This window comes from Symphalangus syndactylus, chromosome 6 (assembly GCF_028878055.3).
Source record: "Symphalangus syndactylus isolate Jambi chromosome 6, NHGRI_mSymSyn1-v2.1_pri, whole genome shotgun sequence".
NCBI lineage: Eukaryota > Metazoa > Chordata > Mammalia > Primates > Hylobatidae > Symphalangus > Symphalangus syndactylus.
Window position 1 is genome coordinate 95,894,326 of NC_072428.2, and position 20,452 is coordinate 95,914,777.

Genomic DNA, 20,452 nt, shown 5'->3' on the forward strand with positions numbered 1-20,452 from the left:
GGACTTCTACCAGCCTTGGCCAGAGGGAGAGAAATGGGCATCCCTTAGTCAGGGTGCCTCCGCCTGGCCAAGCTCCAGAGGCTAGAAGGGGGTGCCCAGCTTCCTTTCTGGCCTTTGAGCAGAGTCTTCCTGGAAGCCCTGTAAGGTCCCTCAGGGTGTCTTCCCAGAAAAGCCCTTCAAGACAGGTGACAGCCATGCTGAGACCAAATCAAACCAGGAAAGCAAACCCAAAACTCAGATATGAATAGAGGGGAAGGGTCTAGCTGTCTTGCTTCCAAAAAGGCCTGATTAAGAAGGGACTCCTGAGCCTGGCTGTCCCAGACATGTGCGTGTACGGGTGAAGAGCCAGCATAACCCACCCTGCCCCAAGGTAAGGTTCAGAACATGGGCTGTGTTCACAAGAAGGAAGCTCTTGTTGGAGATGAGTGGAAACATCTTAGGGAAAATTAGCCTCATTCCAACTAACAAGGAAGGGGAAGCATTTCAGGGTAGACCTAGAAATAAATTTGCATGCTCGCCTGACATTTCAACAAACACTTATTCTGTGTGTTGGGTGCTGGCCTGGGGCTAGTCTATGACAGATCCTTAAGGGGAAGATGTATTGATAAAATAATATTATTGAAAAAACATCAATCACAGCAGCTGGCATTTATTGAGTATTTACTCCATGTTAGGTACTGTGCTAAGTGCTGTTCATTGATTGTTTCATTTAATCCTCACAGCAGCCCTGCAGGGGTGACATTATCTCTATTTTATAGATAAGGAAATGGAAGCTCAAAGAGGTTAAGCTATTTGGCTCCCAGTCTCACAGTTTGGGAATGCTGGAGCCAAAATCTGAACTCAAGTCTGCTGTATCTTAACTCTTAGGACATTGTACCTTTTTAAAGAGGAGGGCAGCTGGGAGAAAGGGAGACAGGCAGGCAGGGAAGTAACAAGAACTCTGAGGTCAGTTATGAATAAACACCCGTGGCGTAGCATTTACCAAATGTCCAAGAACCAATAAAGAACAGAAGCTCCTGTCTACAATGAGGATAAGCTAGGGTGACAACATACACACTTAAAACAATGAACGAGCCGGACAGTAGAGTGAGCTGATATAATGAAGGGCTAACCTGAGCCAGACAGTTAGAGAATGGGATGGCATAAAGTGACATGATTAAACAGGCAGAAAGGGCAAAGTGTGCTAGAGGAGGGAGCCATGAGCTCTCTCCATAAGGGGCCTTCCTGGGGGCAGGCGAGAACTTGCCAGGGGCCTTAGTGCTATGGGGTGGGAAGGAGAACGCCAGCTGCTCAGGACTTGGTAAGCTGGATATGCAGGAAGTTCAGGGGGCTGGCAGCTAGTGGCACTTGTGCCAGTGGGGAACCTGGGGCGACTCAGTGTGGGAAACAGGAGGTTGTTGGTCTCACCCACTGCCCTCATTTACTCACTCACTTATCCAACACTTATTTATTGTCATTGATTATATGCCAGACACTGGGGTACACAGAAATGAATGCGATGATTTATGCCCTCAAGGAGCTCACAGATCATGGAAAGAGACAGGGCGAGACTCACAAGCCCACAGTACACTTGGCAAGTGATAAACAGGACTTGTGCGTGGCTCATGCTGCGGCAGAGCGCAGGGAGAGCTTCACCAGGATGACCCCAGAGTCGGTTCCTGAAAGATGAGCACAAGCTTCCAGGCAGTCGCAGGGGGAGGGGTAGCCCAGGTTGTGGGAACAGCAAGAGCAAAGGCAGTGCGGTGAGATGTGCTGGCCTGGTGAGGGTGCCACACGTGGGTGAGTATAGCAGGGAATGAGGATGCTGGGGGGAAGGGCAGGAGATAGGGCCAGAGAGGTGCGAGGCAGGGTTTTACCATGTGCTCATGAGTATGAGAGACAGAATGCAGAGAGCAGTGATCGGGTGTTTGTTTTGGAAGCAATGCTGAGCTTGCTGGAACAAGGCTGGAGGTGCGAGGGCTGCTGCAGGGTCTGGGGCTACAGGGACAGAGAGGACGCAGGACCCAAGAGACATTCATTTGGAACTGAACACTGTGGGAAATGACTTAGAGCTTTCCGGCTTGGCCTACGAGGAAGAGGGGAAGATAGATGGGAATGCAGGTTACATGATGCTAGAGACTGAACTGTGTCCCCCTGGATTCATGTACTGAGACCCTAGCACCCAGTGAGGTGGTATAAGGAGATGGGACGTTTGGGGAATGATGAGGTTTACATGGGGACCTAAAAGTGGAGCTCCATGATGGGATTAGTGCCCTTGTCAGGAGAGGAAGAGACACCAGGGCCCTCTCTGCCCAGTGAGTACCCGTCCACTCACCATGCGGGCACCCTGATTGTGGGTGTCAGCCTCCAAAGCTGTGAGAAATAAACCTCGGTTGTTTAAGCCACCCAGGCTGTGGTACTTTCTTATAGCAGCCCGAGCAGACTGAGGACATATGGGGAAGAGAGCTTTGTTTTGCAGCCTACTGAGTGTGAGAAACTGATCTGCAGTCCAAGAGGCAAGCTGGGGCCAGAGAGACAGAGTGGGGACATCATGAGCAGGCGGGGGCCAAGCTGGGGTTGTGCACAGTCTCCCTGTGAAACAGTGTTGTCTGACAACAGGGTTAAGGCTAGAATTTGGGGAACACCAATAAATAACAAGAAGATGAGAGGAGGGAAGGGACCAGTGAAGGAAGCTGAGAAGAACGCTCGCAGAGGGAGGAGGTGAGTCATGAGGAAGTGCCCAGGAGGACCCAGCAACAGAGTCAAAGGCACAGAGAAGCCACGTGGGAAGCACTGCAGTGTCCAACACCTCTGACAAGGAGTGAAAGCTCTGGGGAAAAAATAGGGTGTGGAAGTCAACTGGCAGTTGCTGTGGGGGGATGTACAACCAAGAAAGGGTGACTTACTTGTTTCAATTTTAAACAACAAATATGTGAACAGGGCTTTAGTCTGCAAGAAGCCAGCAGAGCCTTCTTTTCCCTTTTGCCATCTTCACCTGGCCTCCTGGGCCAGGGCACGCTGCCATCCAGGTGTCCAGCCAAGCTTCCTGTGCATGGATGACCACCTGTTGCCCCAGGATTTGGCACTGTCCAACTTCCCAGCATAGCTGCCTTTCTGCTGCCCCACCACAATGCCAGCTACATTGGGTGCTGACCACATGCCACACACCCTGCTCCACAAACATCAGTTAGTGTCCCAAAGAACCTCACGAGGGAGACTTGACCAGACCCAGCTTAGAGGTGAAGAACCCAGGCTTTAGAGAAGTCAAGTCACCTGCCTGATGTCATACTGCTGGTAAACGCTGTGCAGAATTTGAACACTGTGTGTCAAACTCCACTGTGCTTCCCTGCCTCAAAAGAGCCTTTCATTTCTTCCTTGAAAGAGCTGCCCCACACTGACACAAACCCATGCAGGGCGAGAACAGGACACACCTTCTGACGCGGCACTCCTGGGTAGACTGTTGCAGGAATGGCGCCCCAGTTGTTTTCACCTTCCTATCTTCACACCCTTGGGTGCCCCCTTTTCACATTGATTCTGGGCTCAGTCACATGACTTACTTTGGCCAACAGACCATTAGCAACTGTGACAGACACTTATAAAATACTTCTGCACTGGATTTGTGTGCCCTCTCTTGTTCTCCTTGGGACCCTCATGTGGAAAGCCCGGGCTGGGCTGCAGTGGCATGGAGCTGTTCCTGCCCAGACCTCTCCAGACTGAGCAGCCTCCCGACCCCCAGACAGGCGAGGGAGGGCCTCTCTGACCATCCAGCCTGGGCTGCGCTATCCACACAAGAAGAAACACCCAGAAGACCCACAGAATCATAGTAAGTAATGTTTACTGTCTTAAGCCATCAAGTTTTGGGGTGGTTTGTTGCACAGCAAAAGCTAGCTAACTGATACAAGTCCTTAAAGAAGGCCTGAGCTAGCATCTCCTTCCAGCTCTGAAGCACTGGAGGATAATTCTTGGATCTCTAGTGTCCACAGACTCTTTCTGCAATGTCAGAACCACCCAAGAATACAGCACTGTCCTTGGCCTGGAGGGTCACTGTGCTCCTAGAAAGCAGGAAAAGGAAGAGGCCTTTATATACCTTCTCCCCAGGACACACAGGGCCTGCAGGCAGCCCTGGTGGGTGCCAGGTTACTTAGGGACAAGGTGACAGTGGCATGCTTTTGCCATATTGTCCCCAGCCGAGTGTTTTTCCACTGATGTGAAAGGAAAAAGATAATTTCTCTAGTGAGCCCTACTGCAAAGACTCCAAGGCAGCATTTCATCAAAGGGTGCTGGGGAGCACTGGGGAGATAGCAAAACCCACCAACCTCCAGCTCCACTCAGCAAGGAGCTTGCTGTTTCTGTTTCCAGAGAGGCGGAAAAATGAATGAGCACTCAGGAAAGCCAACCTGATCAGCGGCACTTTGATAAGATGACAAAATTGCTCCCTCCTCCAGTCCAAATCCACTCTCTGTGGTGAACTATTATGGGAAGGAAGCATCAACTAATTAGAAGCATCTCTGGGACATGAGAAAAATCAGCACCTAAAATGCCTAAGCAGAGAGAATTCCTTGTTAAGAAGAGAGAAAACAAAACAAAAAACTGCTAGGATGTCACCTTGCCCAGGCATATTTATAAAGGGAGGAGGAGATAAGAATTAATTGGGACAGGAGCTTCTACCCAAGTGACATAAAAGACACAATTATTTTTGCTGCTTTTACAGATCAAGTGCCCCTTCCAGGTGGGGATAGAGCCCTGGCACCACCCACCATTTTGAAAAATGACTTTTAGTCTTTGGTAGTTCTAATTAAGCTTGAAATTAAGATGGTTCTTTTGTTTACTCCCCCTGTTTGGGAAGCTCTAGCCACCTATCAAAAACACCAATGTCTGGATTATTTATTTCTCGTTGCCCAACCTATGAGGCATAGAAGAGTTTTATGAAGCCAATATGTGAGGCGTGTCTCCCAAAGAAGAGTGGGTGCACCTCCCCATATTGCAGAGCCCTTTTATACTATGGTCCTTTGATAATCTGGATTTTGACAGACAGAACTAATGCCTGACTTGGAGCAGGACAAAGAGCCCTGGAAGTCAGAGGCTTCATTCTTGTCACCCTCTTTCCTTTATAAGCTGTGAGCACTTGGGTAAGTCCCTTGACCTTGAGAAAATTCAATAAAACAAAGGGTTAGTGACTAATACATTACATCCTTTTTAAAAAACAAGTTGTGGTTTAAAAAGCCCCATATAACATGAGATCTATCCTCTTAACACATCTGTGAGTGTATAGTACAGTATTGTTAACCATAAGCACACTGCTGTAAAGCAGATCTCTAGAACTGACTCAGCTTGCACTACTGAAACTCCACACCCACTGAGCAGCAACCCTACTTCCTCCTTCCTCCGGCCCCTGGCACTCAACCATTCTATGTTCTGCTTCTATGAGTCGACTACCTTAGATACCTCATATCAGTGGAATCAGGCAGTATTGGCCCTTTATGACTGGCTTATTTCGTTTAGCACAGTGTCCTCAAGGTTCAAATACATATCCTTACAATGATACTGACATGGTACTCACTGTTTCCATGGTAAGTGGTTACATATATTAACGTATTTAGCCCTCACAGAAACCCTTCGAGGTAAGGCAGCATGATTATCTCCTTTTGATAGATGAGGAAACTGAGGCACAGGGAGGTGAAGTAAGGTGCCTATGCTTACCTGCTGTGTAAGTGGCTCCAGACTCCTTTTTTTTTTTTTTTTCCCAAGACAGGGTCTCACTCTGTTGCCCAGGCTAGAGCATAGTTATGCTATCAAGGCTCACTGTAGCTTTGACCTCCTGGGCTCAAGTGATCCTCCCAACTCAGCCTCCCAAGTAGCTGGGACGAAAGGCACATGCCACCACATCCACCTAATTTTTAAAATTTTTTGTAGAGACAAGGTCTCACTATGTTGCCCAGGCTGGCCTCGAATTCCTGGACTCAAATGATCCTCCAGCCTTGGCCTCCCAAATTGTTGGGATTACAGGTGTGAGCCACCACACCCAGCCCAGACTCCATTCTCTTGAACATAACACCATGTTCTTTCTGTACAGTTTAAAATTTCTATTTTAGCAAGTAGGCTCACAGAGATACTGAAGTCACTGAGGAAGATGGCAAAAGATGGGGCAGGGAGGATAAACGAGATGTGGTGTTGGAGAGATCTACCCTTGCATAGTTCAGAGTGCTCTTTCACAGCAGGAAGAGGATGGCCTTGGAGCCAGGGAGACCTGGGCCCAGTCCTGGCTCTTCCTTGCTCTAGGCACTTGGGAAACACCAGTCACCAAAACTGACAAGACCCTTGCCTTGTAGACATCACATGCTAGCAGGTGAGACAAACAACAAACCATAAATATTCCCAATAATGTTTGCTATAGAAAGGGAAAAGTGTTATAAAAAAAAAACAACACTGGAGCTGGGAAGGCTGGGTGGGAAGGCTGGCTGGAATTGTAAAAAGGGTGCCACTGAGAAGGTGATATCTGAGCAGACTAGAAGAAGGTGAGAAGGTAGATTGTGAGGCTGGAGCACATCTAGGGGATGGCGTTCTGCACAGAGGGAAGAGCTAGTGCAAAAGTCCAGAGAAGGGGAGAGCCTAGGACATATGAGGGAGAGCAAAGAATCCAGCCTGTGTGCAGGAGCCAACGCGAGCCAGCGTAGAGGGCACTGAAGCCGGGGATGGCATGGGGGTGGCAGAAAGGCTGTGCCAGTGACTCTGAGTGGCATGGGAAGCTGTGCAGGCTTTTGAGCAGAGGAGTGGCATGAACTGATACTTGTTTTTTATAGTAATTTAGGTGATGGTGGCTCAGATCAGGGCAGCAGAAGTGGAGGTGGGAGAAGCAGTTGGTTTTGAAGCTAACCTGTTTCCTGGTGGACTAGATGTGGATGGGAGAAAAAGATGGGAGTCAAGGATGATGCCAAGAGTTCTGTCGAAAGCAACTGGAAGAATGAAGTGGCTACAGATGAAGAAAGTTACGGGGTCCCTGAAAAGACATGGTGAAGTCCTATCCCCAGTACTTGTGAATGTGGTCTTATTTGGAAACAGGGTCTCTGCAGAAGTGATCAAGTTAAGATGAGGTCATTAGGGTGAACCTTAATCCAATATGACTGGCGTCCTTATACGATGAGGAGAAGAGACACAGACAGGCCTGGAGATGATGTGAAGGTGGACAGGGAGAACACCACGCGATAAAGGAAGCAGAGCCGGGAGTGACGCAGCTATAAGACACGGAAAGCCAAGGATGGCCTGCCACACTGGAAGCATGCAACAGATTCTGCCTTGGAAGCTTCAGAGAGAGTGCAGCCCTGCCAACACCTCGACTTTGGACTTTTGGTCTCCAGCACTGAGAGAGAATGAATTTCTGTTATTTTAAGCCATCTAGTTTGTGGTACTTTGTTGTGGCAGCCCTAGCAAACTATTACAGGGGGTAAGCTAACAATTCAGTTTTCCACACGTTAAATGCTGGTGGTGGGACGTCTGAGTCCCAAGTTCAGGAGAAAAGCCCAGGCTGCTGACAGGAGTCTGGGACATGTCTGCAAACAGAATGCATTTATAGCCATGGGGCTGGATGAGGGCAGCAAGGAATAAAAGTATATATGGGAAGGGAAGAGGGCCAAGGACTGAGCCTGGGGCACTCCAAAGCTGAGACTGGGAGAAGCAGAAACTAGCAAAGGACTCTGAGTTGGAGCAGCCCAAGAGGTAGGAGAAAAACCAAGAGTGCTGAGTACTGGTGGGCCAAGGCTTCCCTGCTGACCTACCTGCAGCCACCTCTACTCTTCCCCTCACAGGCTAAGTCCCAGACAGCCTATTGAACAGACCACTCTCAACTGCCCCCATACCTTGTCTTCAGACAAACTGTCTCCTCTGTCAGCTGCCCCTTTCCCTCCTGTTTTCTGGGTCTCAGCCTAAGAGCTCCCCTGCCCTGTGAATGCTTTGGACCACCCCAGGCACAGGGGTGCACCCTGCTCCCTTCTCAAGCCCCCCCGGATGCTACCCTTGCCTCAACCTTAGTGCTCATCTCCTATCCTGGGGTTGATGGGGATGTCTGTCTCTGTACACAACCAGCTCCCTGGCACAGAGCAGGCCTGCAATAAGCATTTGCCGAAACTGATGAATCCAAACATGGATGGCTGAAATGGGCCTCTTCTGGCAGCCACCATATTAACACAAAGCTTGGAGTGAATGAAAACATACGAACTTTAAAAGTAAGGTTTCTTAAGTTATATCTCTCCTACCTGTTCAGTTGATTTCCAAGTCTCAAGAATAGTAGTTTACATATATTCCTGTTAAACTTTTAGATCTTGAGAGATCTAACTCAGACTAGCAAGATATTCGGGTCTTGATTCTATCAGTTTCTAAACTAGTTTTCAGGCTTAGCTTTCTGTTCTCCACAAACTTTACTGAGCACATCATCAATGTCTTTACTTGAGTCCTTAATATGAAACAAAGCAGGACAGGGGCAGGAAAGAAGCCTGTAACATTTCCCTACAGTTGTCCCTCTGGTTCAGTTACGGCCCACTCACTGTACAGATATTTACTAAGCACCCACTGTGGCATTGTTCTAGGTGTCAGGAATTCATCAGTGATAAACAAAGATCTAGCTGGGCATGGTGGCTCACGCCTGTAATCCCAGTACTCTGCGAGGCTGAGGTGGGCAGGTCACTCGAGCCCAGAAGTTCAAGACCAGCCTGGACAACATGATGAAACCCTGTCTCTAGAAACAACACAAAAATTTATCTGGGCATGGTGGCCACACCTGTGGTCCTAGCTACTTGGGAGGCTGAGGTGGGAGGATCATGTAAGCCTGGGAGGTCAATGCTGCAGTGAGCTGTGATTGCGCCCCTGTACTCCAGCCTGGGTGGCAGAGAGAGACCCTGTCTCAAAAACAAGACAAAACCAAACCAAACCAAACCAAACAACTCCACCACCAAAGCAAAGATCCTTGCTCTCACTGACTTCTCCACAGATACTGCATTTCAACCTGTTATGAATTTACCTACTTGTATGACTTCATGTGGATTCCATCTTTTCCACATACATTTCATGACAGACTTTTGCCAAATGCTTTGTTAAAACCAGAGACACTGTATCTGTAATATTCCCTGGCCTCCCAGCCCAGGAGAAAAAGAGATGGGATTTCTCTGGTGTACACAGTTCTTAGTAAACCCAGGTTGGCTCCTGGTGTTCACTACCTTCTTTTCTAGTATTCACAATCTACAATTTTTTTTTCTTTTTTTTGAGATGGAGTTTTGCTTTTGTTGCCCAGGCTAGAGTGCAATGGCATGATCTCGGCTCAATGCAACCTCTGCCTCCCAGGTTCAAGCGATTCTCCTGCCTCAGCCTCTCTGGTAGCTGGGATTATAGGCATGTGTCACCATGCCCAGCTAATTTTGTATTTTTAGTAGAGACAGGGTTTCTCCATGTTGGTCAGGCTAGTCTCGAACTCCTGACCTCAGGTGATCCACCCGCCTCGGCCTCCCAAAGTGCTGGGATTACAGGCGTGAGCCACTGTGTTCGGCCCACAATCTATAATTTTAATAATGCACAGTAGACTCTTCCTTTATCTGTAAATTCTGAAATTAAGTTGTTTTTTTTTTTTTCCTTTTCTGGAAACCAGAAAATCATTTGGCCACTTTCTGTTTTTTGAGAACTCTCCTTTTCTCTCTGACTCTGCTAAGCTTACCAGAAGCAATTCTATCTCTCTCTCTCTTTTTCTCCCCCCAGTATCCTAGAATGTCATTATCCAAACCTGAATTCTGAACTTGAGATAGCTGGGTGTTTTCTGATAATTTCTCCATCTATCCTGGACTCCAGTTTCCTCCCACCAGTATGAGTCCCACCCTTCCGAGTCTCAAATCTTTCTTTTTAAGTCCCCTCTAGCCTCAATCCTTTCTTCCTCTCTTCCTCCATTTCACCTTACACTAAATCTGTCCTTCCAGAGGAGACGTCGTCCTCAGGAAATCAGTCTAATAAAACCAGCTTCGCAGCAGTCCCCATTCTCTGTAGGGTCCCACATCCATCAGGTGTTCAGACCCTGCCCTTCAGGATGTATCCTCTCTACCTGGGGACCATCCAGTGTTTTCTCTCACTCGGCTTCCAACTGTGATCACAATGCCAGCAGCTGTGCTGATGGCCCCCCTGAAACTGACTTGACAATTCACTATCCTCACCCCAGTGAGCTTTTAAAAACTCAATAAACTTTATCTTTGCCATGCCTCCTGCCACTTGAAGCTTTGGTGGCAATGATGATGATGGTGATGATGATGATGAAGATGTTGAAGAAGGGGATGGGGAGAAGTGAGAGAAACTATCAATTCAGTGTTTTCCAGCAGGGTTTTTTTTTTTTTCCCCAGGGTCTATGTCTGAAGGAATATGAAAGCTAGGATGCCCATATGCATTAGCATAACTATTGGATTATATTTACATATTTTAGGTTATTAATAGGTACTTTATGATTACTTGACTTTCAGGCAGTTGCTTCTTGTTTTTAGTTTTTTTCTTCTACTTCTTAATTCCTTCCTCATTACATGAGCTTGTTGACTCTGATGCTTAGAAATCCTTTAAAATACATGTGAGGAAGAATCATGTATGAGAAAGGAAGGAAGAAGAGCCAGAAAGGGGACTGACAGAGTTGCAAAATACTTGCAGAATTTAAAAGATAACATTTTAAGTTGTCTCTCACTCCTCATGGCTAAACATTCAGAAAAGATACAGAAAATCTCATGTACAAATAAATTCTTTAAATAAGAAGAGAATTATCTGAATGGCTTCCTCTTGAGGCTTTGTATTTATTACTTGGTTTCACAGAAATTGCCAGTCTAGAACAATCAGTTCATAGGACTGTTACAAAAGATCATTTACTGGAAACATATAAGAAATGGAACTGCTGCTAAGACAGGGTGGGGGGCAGTGGATGGGACTGGTCCTTTCTGGGGAGGGGGTCCACAATGCTCTCCTATTCCTCTATCCCCACGTCAGTTTTGCCTCTTCAGGGACAAGATGTGAAATCACTCTTACACGTATATAAAGGTGTTCATTTCCTCTCTCTCAGACATTCTGAAAACTGCCTACTTGTGCCTGAAGAACCAAGTATTACAGAGTGAAGAGGGGGAGAAGTACCAGGTGCAAGACCATCTGAGAGTCAGAAATCATTGAAATCTCACATTTGCATTTTGTGCTTGGCTCTAGGAAAAGGTATGTACACTGCAGGCTGACTTTCTACCTTATTATTAAGAGTTGTGTGATTTTGAAACCCCTAAATGTTCTACATTGAGATCACTTAGCTTTTTAAAAAAATGATAAAGAGGATATCTCATAAACTTCCAGAGAGAAAAACAGGTTGCATCAAGGACTCAGAATGGCATTGGGATTTTCATTAGTAACACCGGAAGCTGGAAGGCAGTGAAGTGTTAGCTTCAAAAGGTGGAGGGGAAATTATTTTCAACTGAAAACTCTATAGCCAACTAACCATTATTCAGACTGAGGGAAGGACAAAGGCACTTTCAGACCCACATGGCATCAAAAACTTTGCCTCCCAGGCACTCTTTCTCAGGAAGCTGTCAGAGGATGTCCTCTCCCCTAAAATGGACAAACTAAAAAGTAGGAAGAAATAGGTCCAAGAAAAACAGGGATCTAAGCCTCAGAGGCACAGTGAAAGGAAATCCCTGCATGGTGCTCGGCAGCTTGCCTAGGGAATGACAAGTCTAGGCTGGAGCAGGAGGTGGAGGATTCGGGAGCTGGGGACCGAGAGTTCACAGGATGCTTGTGAGTGTTTGGCAGATGCCACTGGTAGGCATTTGGGAGAATGTGCAATGGGCATCTCATAGACAAAGCGGTCTTTTAAAGGCAATTATTAAAAGAAAAACAAAAAGTTATATAAGAAAGGAAACCTAATCCCAGTACAGTAGTTGGCTCCCTAGTGAATAATATTTAAATCACCATCATACTGTAAACACTGACCATGAATTCTGCCTACCTGTATAGCTTTACTGGGAGGATGGGGAGGAGAAGTAAGGGTGGGCGGTACAAGAGGGCCAAATTCTTCTAACAGGAAGTCAGTAGGCAGTGTTTAAAACCAATAAATCAGGAATGCAGTCTAAGCATCTAATTTAGAGGGGTCAATACCAGAAAAAATAACAAAAAGATTTTAAAGGGGTTGTTCTGGGGAGAGGGTCTGGGGGCCGAGGAGAGTCTGAGAAGGGCACTGGCTGAATTTTAAACTGGTTTTAGAAAACTTTGAGAGAAAACAATTTAAGGAGGAATGTACTGCCTTGAAATTTTTACAGACACTAGCTTTTAATAGGTGAAATGGGGTGACAAAGCAACTTAAAATGAGAGGTTAGGGTGGAGGAGGAGAAAGAGGAAGTATTACAAAATTCTCAGTGTGAAATGGTTCAGATTCAGAACCTATAAATGTGATTTTCCTGTTGCTGAAAACTTCCAAGCACAGCACTCCTGCAATGCTCCCTTCCCCGCAGCCCTCAGGGAAGGGGCCCAGCAGCCAAGAAGTTTCCCAACATCGCTGCCACCTTCACCATACCTGTTCCTGGCCCAAGCGAAGGCCCCAGTGGGAAATGTGTGTGCTGTCTCACCTCCAGCTGGGAGCTGGAATGCTCTGGAAGGTTCGTTCCTATGCGGGACAAGCCAAGAACTCTAAGGAGTTCTAAGCTAAGTTCTCTAAGCCAAGAACCCTGCAGAGTGCGGGGAGCACGGTGAGATGCAGCTGATGACAGCTGTCACAAACACTGACCACTGAATTTAGAAAACAGGGGGGAACAGGCATGGGTCACTTATCAGTAATTTACCCTAGCAGGCGGGGTTCATGGTGAAAGTCAGTCAAAGATGGGAAGCTCAGCAAAGAGGATACAAAGGATATTTTATTTAACGGAGAGCTTCTCCTCCTCTCAAGGGCCGTAGACATAAAAAAGCAACATTTTCCCATTGGACTAGGAAAGTGTTAAATTATACTGGTGTTTACTCTCTCATTTCCAAGGCCTGGGAGCGGGATGAGATATTTATTTTTATTATCTCTGATGTGTTTAGAGACCCTAATGAGGGCAGAAAGTAAACAAACATTTGATTGAAAACAGAGATGTCAATATGCACCCTCTACCTGCTGTTGATACAGGAGAAAGCAATTTCAGTAAGATTGAAACAATTAGACTTGAAGATTGCTGTATGCAAACCACATGAAAATGGAAGCCTACTGCTCAGTGTGTAGAAAAAAATAAACCACTGTCTGTTGGTGGTTTTTTCTTCTGATTATATTAAAGTAAATGCTTGCATGTTATATTTACTGAAGTTGAAAACTGTACTGAGGTTATGTAAGAGAATATTCCTATTCTTAGGACACATACACTGAAGTAATTGGTAAAATACCACGAAGAATGTAACTTGCCCTCAAATGGTTCAGAAAAATATTATGTGTGACTATTAAAAATATAGCTGGATCGGTCTCTCTCTCTCCCATTCCCTACCCCCAAGAAACAGAAGGACAAAGCAAATGGAGCAAAATGTTAACAACAGTTGGGCCAGGGGCAATGGCTCACACCTATAATCCCAGCACTTTGGGAGGCTGAGGCTGGAGCAACATTCAAGGCTGGGAATTCGAGATCAGCCTGGGCAACACAGCGAGACCTCTATCTATAAAAAATAAAAATAAAATAAAAAATTAGCGATGCAGTGGTACACACTTGCAGTCTCAGCTACTCCGGAGGCTGAGGTGGAAGAACTGCTTGAGCCAGGAGTTCCAGGTTACAGTGAGTTATCACTGCACCCCTACATTCTAGCCTGGGCAACAGAGCAAGACCCTGTTTCAATAAATAAATGTTGAATTTGGGTAAAGGCTATAGAATGTTCTTTGTGCTATCCTTATTTTTGATGTTTCTGGAAATTAGAAATTATTTCCAAATAAGGAGTTAAAAATAATATAAAATCAAATGAAGCTGTAAGAAAATCACTGAGGTTTCACAAGCATTCCAAAAGCACTCTGGTGAGTGCTGGATACCACACTCTCAATGCTGCCTGGGCTAAAATCCTTGTCTTTTTAAATTAAAAAAAATTTTTTTTGAGATGGGGGGACTCATTCTGTTGCCCAGGCTGGAGTGCAGTGGAGAGATCTCAGATCACTACAACCTCTGCCCCCCAGGCTTAAGCAATCCTCCTGCCTCAGCCTCCTGAGTGGCTGGGGCTACAGGCACGTGCCACCACGCCCCAGCTAATTTTTGTATTTTTTGTAGGGATGGGGTTTTGCCATGCTGGCCAGGGATTCTCATGGGATCCTCCCACTTCGGCCTCCCAAAGTGCTGGGATTACAGCATGTGAGCCCCCATGCCCAGCTCCTTGTCTTCTGAATAGATTTAGAACCAGTAAAACAGGCTTAGAATGTTCAAAGTGAAAGAAAACGACTCTTTCAGGGTTTAACTCTGTAATGGCCCAGATTCAAGGCTGAATGATCAGCTGCCCTAATACAGCTTTGGTTTAAAAGAAAGGAACCATCTATCTGTCTTACCAACTTAAGATAGTTCAGAAAAGGAAGTCCCCAAAAGTTTGGGCACTACTGGGTAAGTCTGCAGCCTCCAAAGAGGCAGCACACATTGAAGCTGGCATGTATTAGGATAAAGCTGCATAAAAATGCATAATGTACCCAGGGGAAATGCTTTACCTAAAAACTGGGGTACGAGAACCCTCAGGACCCCAAAACACTGCAGCTGGAAAAGATTATGACTCTATCCCTTGTTGTTAAACACATGGGGACAGCTAATCTACCCATTGCATTTTTTTTTAAGTTCTAGGGTACATGTGCACAATGTACAGGTTTGATACATAGGTATACATGTGCCATGTTGGTTTGATGCACCCGTCAACTCATCATTTACATTAGGTATTTCTCCTAATGCTATACCTCCCCTAGCCCCCCACCCCTGGACAGGCCCTGGTGTGTGACGTTCCCCACCCTGTGTCCAAGTGATCTCATTGTTCAATTCCCAACTATGAGTGAGAACACGCGGTGTTTGGTTTTCGGTCCTTGTGATAGTTGGCTGAGAATGAAGGTTTCCTACCCACTGGATTTAAATTTGGTTTTTAAATTTCAGGATCAAAGTTACTCTTGCAGGGAGGGGATAAGTCATTGGGAGGGGTTCACAAATGGCATCTTGGTGACCCTGCAAAGGGTGATGTCCTCATACGAGTTTGTACATTTGTTTTATGAAGCTTTCTGTATCTGGGTTGGCTATTTAAAAAAAATCTGTATATGCTGGATATTTAACAATAAAAAAATTAAAATTAGAGCAAAGCAAAATGCATTAACTTGTATTTGGGATTAAAAAAAAAAAAGAGTGTCCTTTCCCAGGGGGCTGCTGAAGATGGCAGAGGGGCAGGTCCTGGTGCTTGATGGTCGAGGCCATCTCCTGGGCTGCCTGGCAGCCATCGTGGTTAAGTAGGTACTGCTGGGCCGGAAGGTGGAGGTCGTATGCTGTGAGGGCATCATCATTTCTGGCCATTTCTATAGAAACAAGTTGAAGTACCTGGCCTTCCTCCGCAAGCGCATGAACACCAACCCTTTCCAAAGCCCCTACCCTTCCCGAGGCCCCTACGACTTCCGGGCCTCTAGCCGCACCTTCCCGCGGACTTCGAGGCATGCTACCCTACAAGACGAAGCAAGGCTGGGCCGCTCTGGAGTGCCTCAAGGTGTTTGACGGCATCCCACCGCCCTATGACAGGAAAAAGCGGATGGTGGTTCCTGCTGCCCTCAAGGTCATGCATCTGAAGCCTACAAGAAAGTTTGCCTACGTGGGGCGCCTGGCTCACGAGGTTGGCTGTAAGTACCTGGCAGTGGCAGCCACCCTGAAGGAGAAGAGGAAGGAGAAAGCCAAGATCCACTATCGGAAGAAGAAACAGCTCATGAGGCTATGGAAACCGGGTGAAAAGAAAGTGGAGAAGAAAACTGACATATATACAGAAGCTCTCAAGACCCATGGACTCCTGGTCTGAGCCCAGTAAAGACTGTTTATTCCTCAAAAAAAAAAAAAAGTGTGTGCCTCATTCAGATGTCCTCCACCCCATCTGATCCTGATGCCTGTAGGCCACAGCAACAGAAGCAAAGCCTTTCAAACTAATATTCAAGAAAATCATCAAAGTGTACCTATCACCAGGAAGTCATATATTGGCTTAATATTCATATTGGGGTATAGATGACTGATAGCTTAGTGTCTTTCTAGAGCGCAAGGCTTTTTGGAAGGAGTGAAGAGTGAGCACTGTGGGATGGGTATGAGGTGAGGAACATGCTGAGCAGTGGGGGGAAGGTATTAAAGTTGGAGTAGGACCTCCAAGGCTAACCAGCCCCTTGATGAGGCTGCAGCTTGGCTGGACAGAGAGTTGTGGTTCTCAGCACAACAAAGCTCGGCACGTAGCTGCCTTCTGCAGGGCTAATGCTTTCTTAGTTGCACTCTAGTTTCCAGTAAAAGGGCAGGGTTGGGTTTTTTTAAATTGCAAATTTTCCTCCACGTCCTTAGAAGACTCAGTTATAATAAACCAACATATCACCTTGATATGGTTTGGATGTGTGTCCCCTCCAAATCTCATGTTGAAATGTGATTCCCAATGTTGAAGGCGGGCCCTATTAAGAGATGATGAGATCATGGGGGTGGATCCCTCGTGAATGGTTTAGCACCATCCCCTTGGTGATAAGTGAGTTATCACTCAGTTCATGTGAGATCTGGTTGTTTAAAAGTCTGGGACCTACCCTCCACCCCCTTGCTCCCACGCTCACCATGTGACATGCCTGTTCCTGCTTTGGCTTGAGCCATGATTGTAAGCTTCTTGAGGCTTTCACCAGATGCTGAGCAGGTGTTGGTGCCATGCTTCCTGTACAGCCTGCAGAACTGTGAGCCAATGAAACCTCTGTTTTTTTTTGTTGTTGCTGTTGTTTTTTGAGACGGAGTTTTGCTCTTGTTGCCCAGGCTGGAGTGCGATGGCGTGATCTCTGCTCAATGCGACCTCTGCCTCCCGGGTTCAAGCGATTCTCCTGCCTCAGCCTCCTGAGTAGCTGGGATTACAGGCATGTGCCACTACGCCCGGCTAATTTTGTATTTTTAGTAGAGATGGGGTTTATCCATGTTGGTCAGGTTGGTCTTGAACTCCCAACCTCAGGTGATCCACCTGCCTCAGCCTCCCAAAGTGCTGCGATTACAGGCGTGAGCCACCGCGCCTGGCTGAAACCTCTGTTTTTATAAATTATCAAGTCTCAGTTATTCCTTTATAGTCATGCAAAAAAGCTGACTAACACACACCTGCTGCTGCTGCTTTAAGATCCTGTGCAGTGAGTCTGGGTTTCTAACCTCAGGAGAGTGGCTAGCAAAGATCACTAGTCTCCTTACAGTTTTGTCCTGTTGAATGGCACAGAAGATTGATTATATGGATATCAGAGACAGGAGTCACTAACAAAGATGAAAATATAGAACTCATTTGATAGGTGGAAGAGTAGGGTGGTTTCAGGTATAGGTTTTGGAGACAGAGCAATCTGAATTTGAATTGTGGCTCCACCATGACTGTGAGCAAGCTACTTAACCTCTCTCACCTTCAGTTTCTTTAACTGCAAAATGGAAATGGAAACAGTGAGGATTAAATGGGATCACACACAGCACACCTTGCACAGGCTGGCATAAAGCAAGTGCGCAGTACAGTTAACTGTGATTATTGCTCCTGTGCTCACAACACTTCCATTAACTGGTGCTTGGAACATCTTATTTTCCCCTTGCATGATTAATCCTCTACTTTGGTTGATGCCAGAAATGCAGTTTTGCTATACGGTGACATTGCACATACTCCAAGTGTGTAAGCCCCAGACACCTTTCAGTGACACTGCTGTAGGGCTTAGTGACTTGCCACCAGGCAGCCCACAAAATTGTCTTGCTGAGGTCATAGAGCCCTTCCCTATACTTCAGCTGGACACACTGAAATTCTTCGAGTCTTAGGAACAACGTTGCTGCTTCTCAACATTAGATTTACTTTCTCAAAATCCATAATGTCAGCTGGGCACAGTGGCACACAGCTGTAGCTCCAGCCACTTGGGAGGCTGACGTGGGAGGATTGCTTGAGCCCAGGAGTTTAAGGCAGCCTAGGCAACACAGCAAGACCCTGTCTCCAAAAATAAATCCACAACATCTACAGTGTGGAAAACATAACACCCTTGGAGCTGTAGGGAGAAAGGTGCTCTCCTGTGAATGGGGAGGATGGTACTGACTAGCTGTAGAATTTGGGCTTGAGTTGCTTTATGGTTTTGTCTCTCTTTTTAAGTAAGGATGAGAGACTTTCACTGCTTCACTTGTCCACCTTCATACCATTACTTCTTATGACCTGCAGGAAGGATATCTGGGGTGACGGAATAAACTCAGGGAGAAGTTACTGGCTGGGGCATGGAGGTGGCTAACTGGTCAAAAAATCGAGTTTGCATGTTGCTGAGTGCCTTGCAGTTTATAAAACACCTACAGAGCTCATTTCATCCTCAAAGCCACCCTATGAGGAAGCCAGGGAAACTGCAGTATTTTTATTATCACTTTACAAATGAGGAAACTGAGGCTTAGGATTAAGTAGCTTGCCCAGTATCTCAAAGCTAAGCAACGGTGGATGGTATGACCAAGTCCTCATTTCCATTCTCCCAGTGAGTTGTTTCTAAGTGAGCTTTATATGCCCAAGATGATCTATTAGGATGGGGAAACATATTAAAACTTCTAATTCTAGTTATTTTTAGCTTGCCCTTTTAACTTTTAAATTTCGCTTCATAGTTTCACTAATGTATTAGACTAGTATGTGCATGTAATTTATAATTAAATACACATACTCTTGGGTTCCAGCTCCAAAAATTTTTACTGATAAGGATGCATGATTAAAATAGCTTGGAAGCCACAGCTCTAAGGAAGAGTCTTACTAATACTGGAGATTAATAGATCCTCTGGCCCTTTATCTTTTTTTTTTTTTTTTTTTTTTTTTTTTTTTGCTATTATTAGTTACTTTTGGTCAGGAACTTTTATTGGTCTGTATTCTTCAGATTAAACCACAACCTTGTGAAGTGGTAACCCTGATTTTCTAGAGTAGCAGAAGGTGTTTTCTATCTCCTACAAAGTCGAAGGCTGACATGAATCATCTTTTGTTGTAAAAAGGCTATTCTGGTGCTTTGCAAACTTGATGGCTTCCAGCTCATACAGCAGAGGCAACCCCATTTCCAGTATCATTTGTGATCACTTACAAACAGCAAAGGTTCAAGTAAGCATATGGGTTCCCAGGTGTCTGCACATTGGTTCTTGAATCATAACAGGCCCAAGCTTCTCTTTACAGGTTTATGTTGCTACTCTGTGGCATTCAAGAGCATGGTACTTCCAATAAACACTATATTGGAAATTTTAAGAAGGAAGGAATTATTATCTGATTTGTTCACTGCTCCATCCCCAGCAGTGCTGGAACCCACTCGGTTCTACTATCTGTTGACTGGCTGAATGAATGGTGGATTAATGGTTACTCCTCAATTTTATCTTTTCTCTTGACCAAGACACCCCTAAAATGATGGTAAAGAAGTGAAAAAGAGTGCAAAGACAATGGAAATGGGAGATATCAGCAAACAAGCACATGTTTTTGGAAGACAGGTGAGGAGTGATTGCTGACTGGGCAGAGTGGAGGAAACAGTGATCTATGTGTCTACAGAAAGGAGTTTGGATGCAAAGTGAGTATATCTGCCTGGGATATAACCCTTGGGAGGCCTGGGAGCTGGAGGCGGGGGTAATGTGAGGGGAGACTGCTTGAGAGTCTGAAGGTTTGTTTACTGGAGAAATGGGTTAGAAGAGGATCCAGACCAGGGGACAGGAGGCATGGTGAAGTGATGGGGTGATGGGCAGGCTAAACAGAGAGGATGGACTGAGGGTGGCCACTCTCATGGTGTGATGCCCTTGGGCCTCTGCCTCCATCTGCTCTTAGAGCACCCTCCAGGCAGGAAAGGGGAGAATTCCTCTCTGAAAAAAACAGAGAGGAATTCTTTTAAGAAAATGCCTCCACATGCTGGCAACTGAAAATTCTCTAAAGAAATTATGAGTTCACAATGTAATCCCCCTTTACAATGGGCCACCAGTAAAAAGCTCCACTAAAACACCCTGAACCTCCAAGCCGCTTGTAGTGCCTCACTCTTAAATATGAATGGCCAAGGATCACCAGACATTTAAAGAAAGCACCCACCTGAAAGAGACTGAGACACAATGACCAGGAATAGAGGAATATGGAAGCTCCACAATGAGTAGAAGAGAACTTCAAAAACACTTATTAATGTCCTCAGAGAGAGAAACCAAAACCAGGATGCAATGGTAAGAGAAAAACCAGAAAACAATCAAGAGCTCTTGGAAATTAAAAATATGATAGGTGACATAAAAATTTTACTAGAAGGCTTACAAGAGCCTTCAAAAAAGAAAACAAAAGA

At 45.9% G+C, this 20,452-nt stretch overlaps 1 protein-coding gene, 1 long non-coding RNA gene and 1 pseudogene across 17 annotated transcripts in view; 2 read left to right on the forward strand and 1 right to left on the reverse strand.

Moving 5' to 3' along the window:
* ATXN7L1 (ataxin 7 like 1) overlaps positions 1-20,452 on the reverse strand; it is a 267,359-nt gene that overhangs the window by 194,378 nt on the left and 52,529 nt on the right. The gene's annotated exons all lie outside the window — the stretch shown is intronic.
* Positions 1,203-20,319, forward strand: LOC129484866 (uncharacterized). Its single transcript, XR_008658551.2, has 3 exons — positions 1,203-1,300; positions 11,045-11,187; positions 19,538-20,319. It is a non-coding gene; the product is annotated as an uncharacterized lncRNA (long non-coding RNA).
* On the forward strand, positions 15,298-15,984 carry LOC129484863 (large ribosomal subunit protein uL13-like; annotated as a pseudogene).